The sequence below is a fragment of the Canis lupus genome, chromosome 4 (genome assembly GCF_003254725.2).
Source record: "Canis lupus dingo isolate Sandy chromosome 4, ASM325472v2, whole genome shotgun sequence".
Classification (NCBI taxonomy): domain Eukaryota; kingdom Metazoa; phylum Chordata; class Mammalia; order Carnivora; family Canidae; genus Canis; species Canis lupus.
The window spans coordinates 4169492-4187842 of record NC_064246.1 but is presented as its reverse complement, the minus strand read 5'-3'; the positions used below and the strand labels follow the sequence as shown (position 1 = coordinate 4187842).

Here is an 18351-nt window from a genome sequence, read left to right as displayed (position 1 = left end):
GCAAGCATTTAAGGTGCTAAGGAAAACACTACAGAAATACATAAAAACTTCACCAAAAAATTTTAGATTAAAAACAAAAAACTTAAGCAATAAAATCTTGGATGTTTATTCTTCCTATAAGGACTATAAAAGCATCTGCCTTTGGCTCAGGTCATGATCCCAGAAGCCCCACTTGTGGATGGCTCCCTGCTCAGCGGGGAGTCGGCTTCTCCTCTCCTCCCTACTTGTGCTCTCTATCACTCTGTCTCTCTCTCTCTCTCTCTCTTAAGTAAATAAAATCTTTTTTTAAAAAAGAGATTATAATCAGAATATACAGTTTAGAAGTTCTTTAAAATCAATTCTATAAATAATGGTTTTCTATACCTCCTAAAGAGACACTAAAAACACAGCTTGGTGTCTTATCCTCCATGTGAAATGAAAAAAATAAAAATAATTTATATAGCAACACCATAATGATCAGTAGTTTTTAATAAATATTCTGTATAAGGTAAAAGATTCTGCAAAATAAGTTTCAGAAATACTGAACAGATATGAACAAGCTTTAAAGACACCACATAAGTGTATATAGCAAGAGTTTCCTCTTATTCCTTCATAGAATAAGAAGACACAGTGAAAATTAGCTAGAAAATTATAGGCACAGTGAAAATTAGCTTCCCTTCTAAAAATCATTTAGTTGAGGCAGTCAAGTACAGACAAATGTGTTTACTGCTATAAAAAATTTTTTTTGCTATAAAACATTTTACATCAAGAAAAATTAACAGTGAGATCAAATTCAGATCTAGCTGCTTAATCTACTGCTCTTTAACCATCCATGAAGATGGATAGATAGTAGGAGACAAGGGAATAGGGAATGAGAGCGATAGAGAACAAAAACAGAAAAGTAATATATATTAAGCAAATGCATTTCAGATTCAACCTACACTTTTTTTTTCTACTTCATTGAGTATCATCACAATTTAGTTTCTACCACCAAGGTATAAACTTAGACACATGTAAAGACAAAGGGCTAAAGGTATAAATTAATTACATACTGGAAACCAGCCATCATCACTTTCCATAGTGTATAAGGTTTTGGCTATGAGATTAGTTTCTTAAAATGTATTAAAATGTTCAATAGGTTAGTGGCATAGTAGAAAGAATACTACACTAAAAGTCGAGACTTTTGGTTTTTTATTTTGCCTCAGACACTTCTTAGGATCTCAGGCAAAATGCTTAACCTTTCTGTGTCCCATTCTTCTTAAACACATTAAAACAAAAACAAAACTAGATCTCTAAATATCTTTTAGGCTGTGAACTTTCATGATAGTGCAGCATTCAGCAAATAGTAATATAGTAACAGTAAACATCAAAGTTCAACTAAGATTAAAATTACACATTCTAGGGGCACCTGGGTTGCTCAGTCAGTTAGGCACCCAACTCTTGGTTTCGGCTCAAGTCATGATATCAGGGTACTGAGATCAAGCCCTGCCAGGCTCCACTCAGTGCAGGGTCTGCTTGAGATTTTCTCCCTCTCCCTCTGCCCCCTCCTCTACTCTCTCTCTCTAAAATAAATAAGTAAAACCTTGTAAAAAATTATACATTCTAAATGTTTCCTTAAATTATGCATAATCAAGTTTTGTCAAAACTACCTTACCGGGATTCTGTATTTTTAGAAGTCAAGTGTAGAGAAAATAAATATGTTTCAGCTGTATGGAATACATGACTCCAGAAATATTCTCCAAAATACTGAAATAAGGCTAACAGAAAAAAATCACAAGAACAGTAACCAGCATTACCATCTTTGGAAACATTACCAAAGAGGAAATCCAGAAAACAGTAAAGGGTTTTAATCTTTAATCAACTCTGAGCTATAATGCATTAAAGATCTAATAAAGTCTAGACAAGCAAATATTAAAAAGTAGCATAAGAGCAAGTTGATAGGTATAAGCAGCTGTTCTACAAGTTACACCAGTAAAACCTCCTTTTGCCATTGGCCAGGATACACTGAACTATGCACTTCAATGAATCAATACCCAGAAGCAGTAACAATGAATGCATTTTATGAACTGATAAATGTTTTGTTGCCTTTTCAAATAAGCCATATTAATATAATAAAAGAGGAAATCATTCTTATCATTGTTTTAATTTCATACTCATCCAAACTCAGTATAATAATTACTCTGTTGGAATAATATATATGCAATTATGATTATTATTCTTCCATCCAAGGAGCTCAGACAAGTGAACTACAGAGCTAACAAGAATTCTATTGTAGCAAATCACATTTTTATCAGAGCAATCTTAAAGACTGATGAGAAAGGAAAAAAATTAATATCCTATTATTGTTCTTTAAAAGTTCATAATACTCAAATGTAAGAAAATACAATTTCATTTTCAAAATTCATTTTTAAACCTCATTATTTTGTGAATATGTGACACATTTGAGCTATATGTATGCATATGTGCATTTGTGTATATAAAATATGGACGAGATTTTAAAACAACAATCTACATTCCTATGCCAAAGCTCTGCTGACATAATAAATGATGTTGAACCAATAAAAAAATTTAAAAACATTTTTTAACGTTCATAATACTCAAATGAACATATAGAATTGATTTCACTTATGCTAAATAAATTGCTAAAAACACATTTGGCCAAAAAACAAATGCTACAACAAAAAATTTAAATACTTAATAATGAAAATATATTTCCAATAAGCAAAGACACATTTAACTTTGAAACAGTTAAGCACAAGAACAAATTCCTAAAAAAACTAGCAAATCCATCCCATCAACAATCGTGGGGGTGGGACATGGTTAAACATGCCAAAAACCAGGCTTAAAAGTAGAGAAAAAATAACATTTTTCACAAAACTATTGACAAATAATACTAAAATTTATATGGAACCATTAAAGATCCTGAATAGCCAAAGCAATCTTTTTTTTTTTTTTTAGTATTTAAAAATTTTTTAATTCTATAGTTAACATACAGTCTTATATTAGTTTCAGGTGTACAACATAATGATTCAGTACTTCCATACATCACCCAGTACTCATTATGACAAGTGCCCTCCTCAATCCCCATCACCTATTTTACTCAACCCCTGCCCACCTTCCCTCTGGTGACCATCAGTTTGTTCTCTATAGTTAAGAATCTGTTTCGTGGTTTGTCTCTTTTCTCTTTTTTTCCCTCTGCTCGTTTGTTTCTTAAATTCTACATATGAGTGAAATCATATGGTATTTGCCTTTTCCTGACTGACTTAATTCACTTGGCATAATGCTTTCTAGCTCCATCCATGTTGTTGCAAATAGCAAGATTTCATTCTTTTTTTTTTATGGTTGAGTAATACTTCATTTTACACACACACACGCACACACACACAGGGATACATGAATTACTGTTGGGCAAAGCAATCATGAAAAAGAAGAACAAAGCTAGAGCTGTCACAATCTCAGATTTCAATATATACTAAAAACCTGAGGTAATCAAAACAATATGGTACTGGCACAAAAACAGAAACATATCAACAGAACAGAATAGAGAGCCCAGAAATAAACCCACGCTTATATGACCATTTACTCTGTGACAAAAGAGGCAAGAATATACACTGGGAAACAGGCTGTACTGGACCACTTTCTTATACTATACACAGAAATAAACTCAAATGGATTGAAGACCTAAACATGAGACTTGAAACCATAAAAATCTTAGAAGAGAGCTCAGAGAGTAATGTCTCTAATAACAGCCATTGAAACATTTTCCTAGCTATATCTCTTAAGGCAAGAAAAAGCAAAAGCAAAATTAAACTATTGTGATTATGTCAAAATATAAAGCTTCTCCCCAGCAAAGGAAACCATTAACAAAATGAAAAGGCAACTGCCAAATGGCAGAAGATATTTGCAAATGATATATCTGATAAGAGGTTAATATCCAAAATATATAAAGAATTTATATAAGCCAATACCAAAAAACAAATTATGATTAATAAATGGCCAGAGGACTTGAATACACATTTTTCCAAAGAAGATATACAAACAGACATCAGACACATGAAAAGATGCTCAACATTGTTAATCATAGAAAAATGCAAATCAAAACCACAATAAGATATCACCTTATACCTGGTAGAATGGCTAGAATAAAAAAGGTAAGAAATGACAAGTGTTGGTGAGGATGTAGAAAGAAAGGAACAAGAAAGGAACCCTGGTGCATTGTTGGTGGGAATGCAAATTGGTGCAGCAACTAGGGAAAACAATATGGAGGTTCCTCAAAAATTTTAAAATAAAAAAAATAATAAAAAATAAAAATTTAAAAATAAAATTACCATGAGACCCCTTTACCCAAAGAAAGTAAAAACACTAATCAAAAAGATATAAGCACTTCTGTTATTGCAGCATTATGTACAATAGCTAAGATGTGGAAACAACCCTAGAATCCATCAATGGATGAATGCATAAAGAAGATGTGGGGTGTATATACAATGGAATATTACTCAGCCATCAAAAAGAATGAAATCTTGTCACTTGCAACAACAAGGATGGAGCTAGAGAGTATAACGCTAAGTGAAATATGTCAGTAAAAGAAAGAGAAATATGTTATGATTTCACTCATATGTGGGATTTAAGAAACAAAATAAATGAACAAAGAAAGAAAGAGAAACAAACAAAAACCCCAGACTCTAAAATACAGAGAACAAACTGGTGGTTGCCAGAGGGGAGGTAGGTAGAGGAATGGATGAAATAGATAAAGGGACTTAAAAATACCCTTGATGAGGGATCCCTGGGTGGCGCAGCGGTTTAGCGCCTGCCTTTGGCCCAGGGCGTGATCCTGGAGACCCAGGATCGAATCCCACGTCGGGCTCCCGGTGCGTGGACCCTGCTTCTCCCTCTGCTTGTGTCTCTGCCTCTCTCTCTCTCTCTCTCTCTCCCCCCCCTCTCTCTCTCTCTGTGACTATCATAAATAAAAAAAATTTTTTTTTAAATTCTATTAAAAAATACCCTTGATGAGCACTGAGTAGCATATTCAATTGTTAATCATAATATCATACACCTGAAACTAATATAACACTATGTTAATTCTGTTTCAGAAATAAATAAATAAATAAGAAATAAGAAATAATATGTCAAAGAAATAAAAACCTCAAAAGAGTTAGGAAAATTAGTATTTCTCACCAAATGTATACTAGGCTTCAAGCATTGTCCAAAAACGTGACATATAATATATATTTAAATAATATATCAAATATAATTATATATAACTTAATATTTACAAGTACCATATAAGAGAAATATTACTGTTATGATTTTAGACAGTTGAAATATCCAGAGATAGTCAAGAATGATTGCTAGTGGGCAGCCCGGGTGGCTCAGCAGTTTAGTGCTGCCTTCAGCCCAGGGTGTGATCCTGGAGACCTGGGATTGAGTCCCACATCGGGCTCCCTACATGGAGCCTGCTTCTCTCTCTCCCTGTGTCTTTGCCTCTCTTTCTCTGTGTCTCTCATGAGTAAATAAATAAAATCTTTAAAAAAAAATGATTGCTAGTAAGTTAGATAAGCTGTTCCTAAAAACCACATTTCTCTGGCCTGGAAGCCTATATTCTTTTCGGTTTTTTAAGAGAGACTTCTTTTTTATTTTTATTTTTATTATTTTTATTTTTATTTTTAATTAAAAAAAATTTTTTTAAATATTTTACCCAAGGGATGCCTAGGTGGCTCAGCAGTTGAGTTTTGGCCTTCAGTTCAGGGTGTGACCCCGGAATCCCGGGATCAAGTTACATATCAGACTCCCTGCATGGAGCCTGTTTCTCCCTCTGCCTATGTCTCTACCTCTCTCTCTCTCTCTCTCTCTGTGTGTGTCTCTCATGAATAAATAAATGAAATCTTTAAAAATAAAAAAATAAAGATTTTACCCATTTAGGAGAGGGAGCGAGAGAGAGCACACAAGCCAGCTCAGGGCCTACAGGGGGTGGGGGCTGGGGAGGGGCAATCCCAGGACTCTGAGATCAAGACCTGAGTAGAAACCAAGAGTCAGATGCTCAAATGACTGAGGTGCCCAGGTGCCAGGGAGAAGAGATTTCTTAAAAGAGACTTTGCAAAAGAGACACCTTAAAAGAAAGTTCAATTTTTCCAAGCCCTTCATTTACACTAATAATAAAAATAATTTATAACATTTTACAATTTTCAAGTAAAATCTTAAGAGTGTTTTGTTCATCTACCACAATAAATCCATACGTTAGGACCTCTATTTTACTTATTTAAAAAGATTGTCTTCTACAACCTGTCAGAGTCAAAGAACAAAAAGAGAAGATGTCTCAGCAACAAGAAAGTAGCTGGAATAAAAATCTAGCGGTTGTAGGAAATACAATTCTAGAATGAGTCTCACTGAGGCTCTGTGCCTCAATCTGTACATCAAGCATCCCTAGATCTTTGATTTTGATTCCCCATGTGAAGAATGAGAAAATGGATTTTATCTCTTCTTAGTTTTCAAGCTTTAAAATGTGCTGGCAGTGTTCCTGAGATGTGTTAATGTTGCATATAGAGAAAGAAACTTTGGTCAAAGCTACTTGATAAAAACTAACACAAGTTATTTAAAAAGCATCAATGTTATGGGATCAGGAATCCTGAACTAATAAACCTTATATGCACATTCCTCCTTCCCTCAAAAAATGTAGAGAAAAAAATAGAATCCTAGAGTTATTCTATAACCTAAATGTCACTTTTCAGTATTTCACCAGATTAGGAATTCTCTCTCTTCAATAAACATTTTCTACCTATTTCAGCTTCTGATGAGTTGTAGTTATTACAAAGTTTGTCTTACTTAATTTAAAATGTATCTTCCTCTTACTTTCACTCTTTCCATTACAACAAAATTACTAACTAGACATTACCAGAAGGCATTGGTTAGAAATCCAGCTCCCTCCTAGTTTTTAACCCTTTGTCTCCATTGGCTTCTTCACTGCCTTCCTTAAATGAATGAATGAATGAATGAAATATATATACATATATGTATGTATATACACACACACACACATACACACACAAACACACACACACATATACAGGATATATATATATATATATTTATACACAGGATATATAGATCCTGTTAACACCTTCCTCTTTCAAGATTACTCAAACGTAGTCTTCACTTAAAGTAGTCTTCCTGTCTCCACCTTACCTCTCTGTGTACTGCAGACTGACTTTTGCCCACACTTCTCTACCAAAACTAGTCAGGCCAAGATTAACAACCCTCTAATTGCCAATGGACACATTCCAGTCCTTATCTTATTTGACCTCTCAGAGGAACATAAGGCACATGAGAGATTAATTTCTTGAATCTCTCTCTTCTTTCTAGATTTGTGGATACTAAATCTCTTGTGGCTTTCCTTCTAACCATTCCTTCTCAGTCTCCCTAGTTGTATTCTTCTTTGCCAGCTTCTTCATGTTGGTGAGTCTCTGGATTCTGTCCTCCTCCTCCTCATTCTCTTTGTGGGTTTTTTTTTTTTTTTTTTTTTTTGTGATCTCATCCACTTTTAAGGTTTCTAGTATCACTTATATGTTAATGGATTCCAAATCTTCATATAGAAATGAATCCAGAACTTCTTTCAAATCTTCAGACTCTTACAGAACAAAATGTACATAGAACATTTCAGGGCAATGCTATAGGGCTAGAGAGAATAATCCTGGGTAAGTTCCATTCATATTCCTCTAGTTTAGGGCTCAATTCATTCATTTTCAACATCCACAGCCCATTTCCAAGGTGACAGCTCCTCTAGTTACCTGTCACTGATATGACTAAACATCTTGATTTGCCTACGACAGTCCTAATTTATGAATGCTGTCCCAGAGTAACTATTAAAGACATTCTTTCCATTTTCATAATAATACCTGTTTGGTCAATAAATTACATGATCACCCTACCTGCCCACCCACCCTTTCTGATTTTCCACACACGACTAGATGAGTCTTCCTTCCTCCCTGGATTCTTTACTCTCTAGCTTTAGGAAACCTAGTTCCATTGCTAAACAGCCCTATCTCCTCTACCTTTACACAAGAGGTTCATTTCATCTCTTCCTCTTAATAAATCACTATATACACCCAGATCCCAGGCCAGGAAGACAGATCAGCATTATTCTGGTTATCACCTGGTTCCTAAGGTGGCCTATGCATCATTATTATCCCATTTTTATCCAATTTTAAGGCTATATTATATTTGTAGTTGTCAACTACTGACTTTGAGTCTTTCATCTCCATTTACTGAGAACTTTGTCATATAATTCTTATCTTCCACTCCATACAAGATCTATTATTTGGGAGCTTCATTATCTATAAGAACAAATAATCCCAACATACTAGGATTCAGAGCTCTTTGATTTCCTTTTCTTCAATGACCTCTACTTTGTAGAGGGTAAGCATAGTTTAGTAGGTGGTTGTGAAAAATATGTATAATAACTATAGAAAAAGCATTTACTATAGTGACTAGTATACAGCATTTGATAAACGGTAGTTTTTATTAATATTACAATTGTAATTAGCACTATTAATTTCGGCTACCAACCATCATTGGTCATACTTTGGCCCTTATCGTCAGCTATGACTGTTTCAACTCCAGAATCTTAAAGTTAGGACCTCACATCTTGTGCCTATTTTTCCATCTCTAGTACTTCTTTACTTCTATTAATCTTACAGCTTACTCACTGAGATTCTTCACCCTCTTTGTTCTGTACTTTTATCAGCTCCATCTTGGCTTAGCTGTCTTCATTAATCAAGCAGGATACCTCTGGTTCAGCCCTTCAATTAGCAACCTCATTATCACCCTCAGTTTCTTGACTTTATACCATCCCCCAACACAAGTTATACATCATATCCTCACTTCCGATCACCATCTAGATTCAGTCTAATTATATGCTTTCTGTACTGCTTAACCATTCTGATTGGCTGCTTTCCTCATTTGTGATTTCAAGGGTGTTTATCATTATTCAGCAATTAGGTCAGTGTTCCCTAGTCAAGCCCCTTTTCCAATCACAACAGTAACCTTTCCCATGAAACATACCCCAACCCACGCCCTTCCTTCTCAATTTCAGCAGATAACCTGGCTCCACGGAGACAAGAGATGTTATCCTGGACATGTACCTATATTATATCAGTATTCACTGTCTATTTCCTTTTCTTTTTTTAAACAGGAAGGTGCATCACTGCTCTTCTCCAAAATAACCCTTTCACCTGTGATCTTGTTCCCAACCCTTCCAGTTCCTCTGAGGTTATGTCTGATCATCTTTCTCTTGTGACTTCAATTTTCTTTCTTCTTCAATGGACCCTTTCCATCAGTCCACTAAAGTTCCTTGACTCTTTCATCCTTAAGGAAAAACAAACCTTCCCCAATCACATTTCCCTGCTCAAGCTTCTACCCACTGTCCTCTCTTCCTTACCAAAAGAATTTGAAAGGATATGTTTACTGAATGAATGAAGACTTTTCATTTGGTTTAGACTTCTCTTCTTCTGAGTTCCAGGCTGACCTACATATTTTGAAAAGTTTAATTACATGTGACTCAGTTCTGACAAAGAAAACAACTATTTTCACCAAACTGATATGAATAGATGAATTTCACATCTCCAAATCTGTTCCTCCACCTATATTTTCAAATTTATGATCAATTACCAGCATTACCATTCACTCAGTCAGACAATCTAGAATCCTTAAAGCCCACTTTGATTCTTCCCTTTCTTTAACTTTGTATCTAAGTAAGTCCTTTCTAAAATCTCCCACATCTGTCCCCTTCATGACTTCCCAGGGCTCCTACTGTTGAGTCCTCTTCCTCTGACACTACTTCACAGGGATGTTCTGAGGGTTAAATAAAATAATGGGAATGCACTCTGTAAGATGCAAGGTGCTTAAAAAGATTATTTAATATTATCATATATTTGGCAAAGTGTGCAAGGGGCTAATATGACGTGTTCTTAAAAAAGCAATTCTGGGTCTTAATAATCAGTGCCTTGTTTTCTAATCACAAATTATAAAGCATCTGCTTGGCAATCTGGCCTATAATTTTTCTAGGAATCACTTAGTATCAAGACATTCAATGTACAGTTTCTAAGCTTTCCCCCTCCCCACTCTGTTTTTAAATTTAAAATATGTGATTCAGGTTTCTGGCAAAAATCTTCTATCCTCTTTACTTTATAAAGATGAGTGGCTCTAGTTATATAAACATTTCTAAGTAGGTGCAATACCCTCTCTTATCATTCATCTATTTCTTCCACTCATTTAAAGTGGCTAGCAGTTCTCTTATTTCCTCATGCATTTTGAGTTTCAATTTCAAGGAATCACATTTGAATGGAACAATGACTAGCCTTCTGGAAAATTGTTTAATTCCTTTCTTCGCTAATTAAGATGGTCACATTTTAAGCATTACTTTTTCTTTTTTTTTTTTTTGTAAAGATTTTATTTATTTATTCATGAGAGACACAGGGAGAGAGAGAGAGGCAGAGACACAGGCAGAGGGAGAAGCAGGCTCCATGCAGGGAGCCCGATGTGGGACTCAATCCCGGAACTCCGGGATCACACCCTGAGCTGAAGGCAGACGCTCAACCACTGAGCCACCCAGGCATCCCTACTTTTTCATATTACTAAATAAGATTTTTATTTTCCCCCAACCATTAGACCTGAGAAGCATTCAGAGTTTCTAAATGTATCAGGTCTCTCTCAATTACTGTAAATCAAGGCCAGGAGTATTAAGAGAGACAAGAACAAATACTGGTGAGAAGCAATAGCAAAAGAAAGTAGGATCTAAGAGAATACAGTGTTCCCAATGACTCCAAGATCAGTTTAAAACTAGTTATTAATCTGACAGTTTTAAGATATACTTTCAGAATATATTTAGGTTGAAAATCCATTAAAAAAATGTTAGTTTATAACCTGGGTTCTTAATGTAAGGGATAGACCTTATATTCTAGGGTCCTGATACATATTTTTGATACAAGTTTTACAGGCCAAACTCTGTTGTTCCGCATACTGCATAATTTGATGAAAAGATCTCCATTTAACATGTGATGGCCCATTTATTTCAAGCCATTTTTTAATGAAACTAAAGAATTAGGATAATCCCTCTATATTACTGAATCATTAATAAAGTATTAAAAATACAGGTCATTTCCATTGTAATTTCACAAATGCCAAGTGAAGTCACATTTGATAACGAGATTTCTGAAGCTTAAAAAAAAATTCTTGAACTTAAGCCAGCCATCCAAACATAACTTGGGAAAAGATAAATCATTGGAGGTGTTCAATACAGGAACAAACTGCAAAGATACTCTGAAATTCTGGGTGATACAGCTTTCTCTACAACTGAAACTAAAAGACAGATGCTCTGAGTGCAAGCAAATAAAAACAAAACTGCACTTGGTGAAATCAATGATTAAGCTGGTCCAAAAGAACTAAAAAGAAAATGAGTATGAAAAAAAAGTTGGCAGTTCATGGGTGAAAATATTAAGCCCCTGATAAAGTCAAAATAATGTAATGTCTTCAATACAAAAATCACTGGAATCTACTACTAATAATCTCTACTTGAATGTCTCATTTTACTGTCCTCTCAGCACCCCCTAACCCTCTCCCCATCAAATTGCTCATCTCATAAACCTCATCTCAGTATATGTCTACTTCATCTTCATTTTTGCTCCGACAAAAATTCTGGTATAAATCTCCTGTTGAGTATACCCCCAATTCATCCAGAAATCAACCACTCCACCAGTTTTACTCTGGTCTCAATTATAATCATCTCTAGCCCCAGCTATGGCAAGAGTCCCTGAGTTGATAACCCTGCCCCTGCCCCTGCCCCTGCTCCTGCCCAATCCCTCCCTCTGCCCCAGTCAATTCTCCACTCTAGCCACCAGAATGATCCTTTTTAAAAGTCTGGTTATATTTCTTCTCTATTCAAAGGGATGACTCCCCTTCTCACTCAGAGTATTAAACCAAGTCTGTACAAAGGCTTACAAGGCCTCACCCAAGCTGTCTTACCATTCCCACTTACCTCACTCCATTTCTACTACTCTTACTTTGCTCACTCCCCCACAGCCAAATCAGCCTTTGAGCTGTCCTCAAACACACCCAGTACACTCCTGCCTTAAAGCTCTTGTAAGTGCCTTTCCCTCTGCTTGAACACTCTTCCTCTAGAGAGGGATATGGATTACCTTCTCACTTCCTCCTAGTCTTGGGCTCAAATGCCATGTTCTCTGAGAAGTCTTTCCTGGCTCTAACCTCTAGTTAATTCTAAGCTCCAGTTAAAATTGCAACCCTCTCCCCCTATCCTCCCTCCTTCCTGCTTTTTCTTCTATAGTCCTTGACACTAAATGACATAGCACATATTTTATTATCTGAGATCCCCCACAAGAATGCAAGCTCTGTGAAGGAGGGGATATTCATCTGTTCAGAAAACTGTTTGGCACACAGTACATGCTCAATAAATATCTACTAAATTCATACATCATTTTATAATTTACAAACTGCTTTCATGTCAGTTAAATTATATAATAACTCATTTTCTCCTAATCCCTCCTCTTCTCCAACCTTTAAGCAGTAACAACATGGAGGACAGCAAAGAGATATCAGAAAAAAAGTTGCTGACTACTCGTAAAGCTCTTAAAAACAAATACCCCATATTAATAACTATATCTATAAAATGAAAGCTCAGAGTCAACATCTTTATTAGCATAAGGTTTCTGGGTGTGGAAGTTTAAAGCAGCAGCAGACCGGCCAAGAATCATCAGGAAGAAAAGCCCAACTCAGTTCGTCCTATCAATCTGTTAAACAAACCCTAGGAAAAACGCGAGCTGCATTCAACGTGCAAGGAAACACTGGTCCGTACTCAACAACAACGTATTCAAGGCAAGACGCAACTCCCTTAGTATTTTCTATCTGCTTCAAACAAGCCTCAAGTACCAAGCGCCGTCATAGGGAACGTTTTGTTTAGCCCGATAAGAATTGAGGCTAGGGAGCGGTTCTGAAAGCCTCCTCCCTGACCCCCTCCACCTCGAACAACCCGTTGACCTCCACTCTGTGGTGTCGGGAGGTCTCCCGGTTATTTTTCAAACACCGTAGTCCCCCCGGAGGCTAAGGGGCATCCCAGCCAAGGAAGGCTCTAATGACGCCCCGGCACAGACGGCCGCTATCTCAGAGGCCCCTCTGGCCCCGCAGAGGGTGTCACAGACGTGAGACGAGCAGCAGACGGAGGCACGCGGGGGAGAGGACAGATGGGCGAGCACCGCGGGACAGGAGCGCGGGAGCCACTGCAAGGGTGGTGGCGCGGAAACTGCCAGCTCCCGCGTCGACTTGCCAGTCTGGGCCCGGCCGGGGTGGAGCGAGTGCCACCGCACAGGACAATGAATACGACCGCGCTAGCAGCACCGCGTCGCCAGCCTCGTGCACCTCCGGCCCGGCCCCGCGGCCCCCGCGCGCGCGGAAATAAAGTTGGTGGCGGGTGGCCGCCGCAAGGGTCCCCAGGGGCCGCGGGGAGCTCCCGCCTGCCTCGCGGCCGCTGTCACACGCTGCCGGCGCCGCGGGGAGACATCTCGGAGACCGGGAGCCGGACGAGACGCCCGAGGACCGGCTCGGGGCCGAGCCCCCCGCGCCCTTAGCCCGGGGGCCGCGACACCCAGCTCCGGCCGGCGGCCGCCACCCCCAATCCGCCCTCTCTCCAGGCCGGGGACGGTGTCCGGGACCCCAAGCCCTCGGCCGGCGTCATCCGCGCCCGGCGGCCGCCTTTTTTACCTGCTGTGTGGCTGCCGCCGCGCGCTTCTACTCACCGGGAGAATCCCGAGTCGTTGTCGCCGCTGCAGCTGCCACCCCCGTCGCCGCCGCGAACTCCCCACCCCCGCCCCCTCAGGTAACCCAGGAAACCGGGAACACCACCCCCGCCCTTCCCCGGTCCTGACCCAGTCCCGCTCGCCTGCGCGTGCGCGCTGGCCCCGCCTCGCGCGTCCCGAGCCCCGTCCCGAGCCCCGCCCCTCGCAGGCAGGGCAGCGTCGGCGTCGCAGGCGTGACGCGTGGAGCCGCCGAGCCAATGGGGAAGAGAGGGGGGCGGGCCGGCCTCAAGGCGGGGGCCCTGACGTTTCTCCGGCGCGACGGAGGCTCGGGGCAGACCTGCCTCCGGTCTTCGCCCCGTCTGTGCCCTGCGAGGCTGGTTATGTCAGACCCAGGGCAGAGCGACCAGCGTTTGGAAAGCATCAGGCGCTCGCGCGGCGTCCGCTTCCTGCATCCAACATGGACCGGCAGGCGTCCTGTCCTCCTTGTGTGGGCCCAGAGGACGGGGAGCACAAGAACCATGGGAAGGGGTTGGGAGAGGGAGGACCGGTTACCCCGAGGAAGCCTAGCCAGCCTTCCTCTGCGGGCCGGGAGAAGCAGTTTTGCAAAGGTACCGGTACGCTTCTTTCGGAAACGAAGCCGCCGTAGAAATCATTCAGCGCAAATGTCTATGTTTCAACTTAGCTCTCTTCAAACACATTTGTTGTATACAGTGCGCACCGTCCACAGCACATACCTTCAAAGAGCTGTGCCTCCAGCAGGCGGGCGCCGGAGCTTTAATACGGAGATGTTTTGGCTGCGTCGCTGAGCGCCGGGCCCAGCACGTGGCTGATCCACTGCGGACGCCAGCAGTTTGGCCTTTTAGAGGACACCCCTGCTCCCCACCCAGTCTCGGGTAGTCCTCGCGAGGCGTGTCAGAGGTGCTGGGGAAGACCTTGAACGGGGCTCAGGTCCTACCTAAACAATACAAACTATAAGGGGATGGGCTACAAATTGACAGCAATTGCTTTAGAATCAACAACTCCTGTTTTTTTTGTTTTTGTTTTGGGGGGGGGGGTTGCACAGGAACCAAGAAATAGAAATAAATCAGGATGGTATGTCTTAAAGCTGTATACCAAATGCAATTCTCATCTGACCCAATGACGAGCAAAGTAAATAGTTGACCAGTGATGTGGTTTAAAGCGGCTCTTGGGGAAAATTCTGCACTTTAAAATATCTCCCCACTGACGCCTGACGTTCAACCTTTAGCAGTTCATATCTTTGGGCAGAGGTTGCCGGCATCCTCTGGCAATCTTTTAGAATGCAAACACTCCAAGGATGGACAAACAACTGAAGTCACTAGCAAATTAGTGAGGAGATGTCTTAGGGAAATCACTACTCATTTAACAAATATAATGAGCACCTATTATGTGCTAGGTATCCTTTGTGCTAGCTAGGTGCTGGAGATACTTTGGTGAATTTCCCTGAACTAAAAAGAGGAAGAGAAAGCCAGAGGACCTATTTCACAGTTTTACCTAACAGTGAACCTACTCTTACTTTCACATCAACTTTTACCCACTAATCTTAAAAAAAAAAAAAGAAAATCTTTTTTTTAAAATAGACAATTCATAGAAATGATAAGTAACAATCCAGTTTCTTTTTTCTCTTGAATGCAAGATAATTGATGATCATGATTTTGTTAAACCAAACAGAATGAAACAGACTTTGTATTACAAAAGTACACAATTAGTCCTCAAAGTATTACTTATTTGTAGAAGGCACAAAGTAATGTCATTTGTGACTATTCTTTTCTCTATATATCTGTATAGCCGTCACCAAAGTATTTGTTCAAAAGTATCTTAGAACATAGATATTAAGTATACATAATTAGATAAAACTTAGTTCAAAAGATTTCAAAAGAGCACAAGAAATGTGTAACTATGTACATTCAATAGAAGAAAGAAAAAAGAAAAGGTAAAAGGTGTATAGAAGGAAGGATTACTTATATACGTACCACACTTTGGAAAACTTTGTTAAGTGTGAAGCTCTCCAGATAATTTGACTCTAAAATTAGATTCTAAAATCAAGGTTTTGATAGATGCAGTTAATGTACAGTTGGCCCTTGAACAACACAGGGGTTAGGGATACTGACCCCTGTGCAAAGAACTTTTGACTTCCCCCAAACTCCACTATTAACAGCCTACTTTTGACTGAAAGCCTTACCATGACATAATCAACATGTATTTTGTATCTTATATGTGTTACATACTGTATTCTTAAAGTAAGCTAGAGAAAAGAAAATGTTAGTGAGGAAATTATAAGGAAAATACATTTATACTACTATATTGTACTTGTCGAAAAAAATCCATGTATAAGTGGACCTATGCAGTTCAAACCCATGTTGTTCAAGGGTCAAATGTAAATGTGCATAACTTCACTTTAATTATTCACCAAAATGCCTGAAAATAATTTCGTGGCCATGTGGCTGTATAAATCAGACCATGTCATACCTCTGCTCAAAACCCTGCAATGGTTCTCCCATTTCACCCAGGTAAACACCCAATTCCTTATAGGGGCCTCCAGAGCTCTACATCACCCAGATACCCACACCTCATCTCTTCCTACTCTCCCAACCCTTCAGACCTACTGTTTACCAAACATTCCAGATGCATTCCTGCCTTAAGGCCTCTGCGCTGGCTGCCCCCTCAATCAGAAATGCCTTTTTCTCCAAAAGGCTATATGTATAACCCTCTTACCTCCTGTATCTTTGCTCAGATATCCCCTTCTCCATGAAGTCTATCTCAACATTGTCCTTAAACCTTGGCAAGAGGATAACTCTGCCCTGGGCCCCACACTTGAGTGTCCCTCATATCACAAATGCCATATGTTATGGATGGAATGACTTCTGCCTCCCCTCCCCAAATGCATATGTTAAATTCAAAAGCCACAATGTGACTCTGTTTGGAGACGGAGCCTTTAAAGAGATAGTTAAGGTCATAAAGGGTGGGACCCTCATCTAATAGGACTGGTGTCCTTATAAGAAGGGTAAGAGACATCAGAGCTTTCCACACACGTACAGAGGAAAGGCCACCTGAGGACACAGCCAGAAGTCAGTTATCTGCAAACCAGGAAGAGAGGTCTCACCAGACGTCAACCTGCTGGTGCTTTGATCCTGGACTTCCAGCCTCCAGACTGTGAGAAATTACATTTCTGTTGTTTTAAGTCACCCAGTCTGTAGTATTATGTTAAGACAATAAAAAAAAAAAAAAAGACAATCCTGGAAGACAAATATAACACCCAAAATATTTTTAACAAGAATATAATACATAACTTCCTCATCTATTATGTTCATTTTTATTATCTCCTGGATATAGACTTTGTGAAGTCAGCAACCTTTGTTCTGTTTATGATGTACCCCAAGTGCCAGAAGTGTATCTGGCACAGAATAAGCATTCAGCAAATATTTATGGAATGAACATTTTAATGGAGGCAAGTTTGTTTAAATTCAAATAAATATCCAAATAGTTAATCATAATTTAAGATGAAGTTTGAAACGTTAAAACCCACTGCACAGCACTGGAGCAGAAATGGATTTTTGAAGAAGTAGTAGAGAGGATGCAGGGCTTTCATTTTTGTAACAGTAACACAGTCAAAATTATAGAGATTTCCACATTTGACCACAGACGGAGCAATTGCTACATTAAAAAATTATAGAGCTGCCTGGGTGGCTCAGTCATTGAGTGTTGAACTCTTGGTTTTGGCTTAGGTCATGATCTCAGAGTCAGGGATAGAGCCCATGTGGGGCTCCACGCTCAGGGGAGAGTCTGCTTCTCTCCCCCCCCCCCCCCCCCGCTCTCTCTCTCTCTCAAATAAATAAAATCATTTTAAAAGTTGTAGATATATAAATTTAGTTTTGGAGTGCTTTATATTATTAAGATGTATATGAATCTTTTTAAAATGTGCTTTTTACTAGGCACCTTAAAACTTATTGAAGAAGTCAGTTCTTAATGTCTCCATGAAGTTGTTTGACAAACTTTTCTCCTTCTTTTTGCAAAACTTAGAAAGATTTTTAAATGTAACTTTCTTAACTAAATCACTGGTAACATTTTAAATTTCCCAAAGTACGTATATTTTACTTTAAAAACTCTTATGTCTTTAAATTACAAGGTTTGTAAAAGTGCTCTTTACAGCCAGTTTAAAGTGTTAAGAAAACCCAAATCTCTCTTCTTTGTTGTGGAAATTTCATGCTGAGTGTATCTTAGTGTCCCACTTTCATGTGTAGGAAAGACTGTACTTGTGGGCAGCAGTGTCATTAATTCTCATAAAAGTTCTTTTTTCTTTTTCAATTCTGAATTATCTTTCCGCTTAGGATGGAAAACGTTTGCTGTAATATAAATTCAAACATTAAGGCAAATAAACAATTTAGAAAACGAAAGGCTTATGTGATCTCATCTCAGAAATAGTCACTAGTAAGTGATGTACATGTCCACAGACACACACACACAGCTATAAAGTTGTTACCATCATTGAAAAAGGAGGAATTTGTGTCCATTATTGAGCATATTTCTTACCCGAGTGATTTATCTGCCATTTCTTATT

The 18351-nt window shown here is 39.0% G+C and overlaps 1 protein-coding gene across 1 annotated transcript in view; it reads right to left on the bottom strand.

Annotated features, from left to right (window-relative positions):
- The window catches only part of LYST (lysosomal trafficking regulator), a 189329-nt gene extending 175418 nt beyond the window's left edge, over positions 1-13911 (bottom strand). The window contains exon 1 of the mRNA XM_025448651.3: positions 13776-13911. The gene's annotated coding sequence lies outside the window, so the exon portion shown is untranslated. The remainder of the gene's footprint in view (positions 1-13775) is intronic.
- Positions 13912-18351: the final 4440 nt, after the last annotated feature.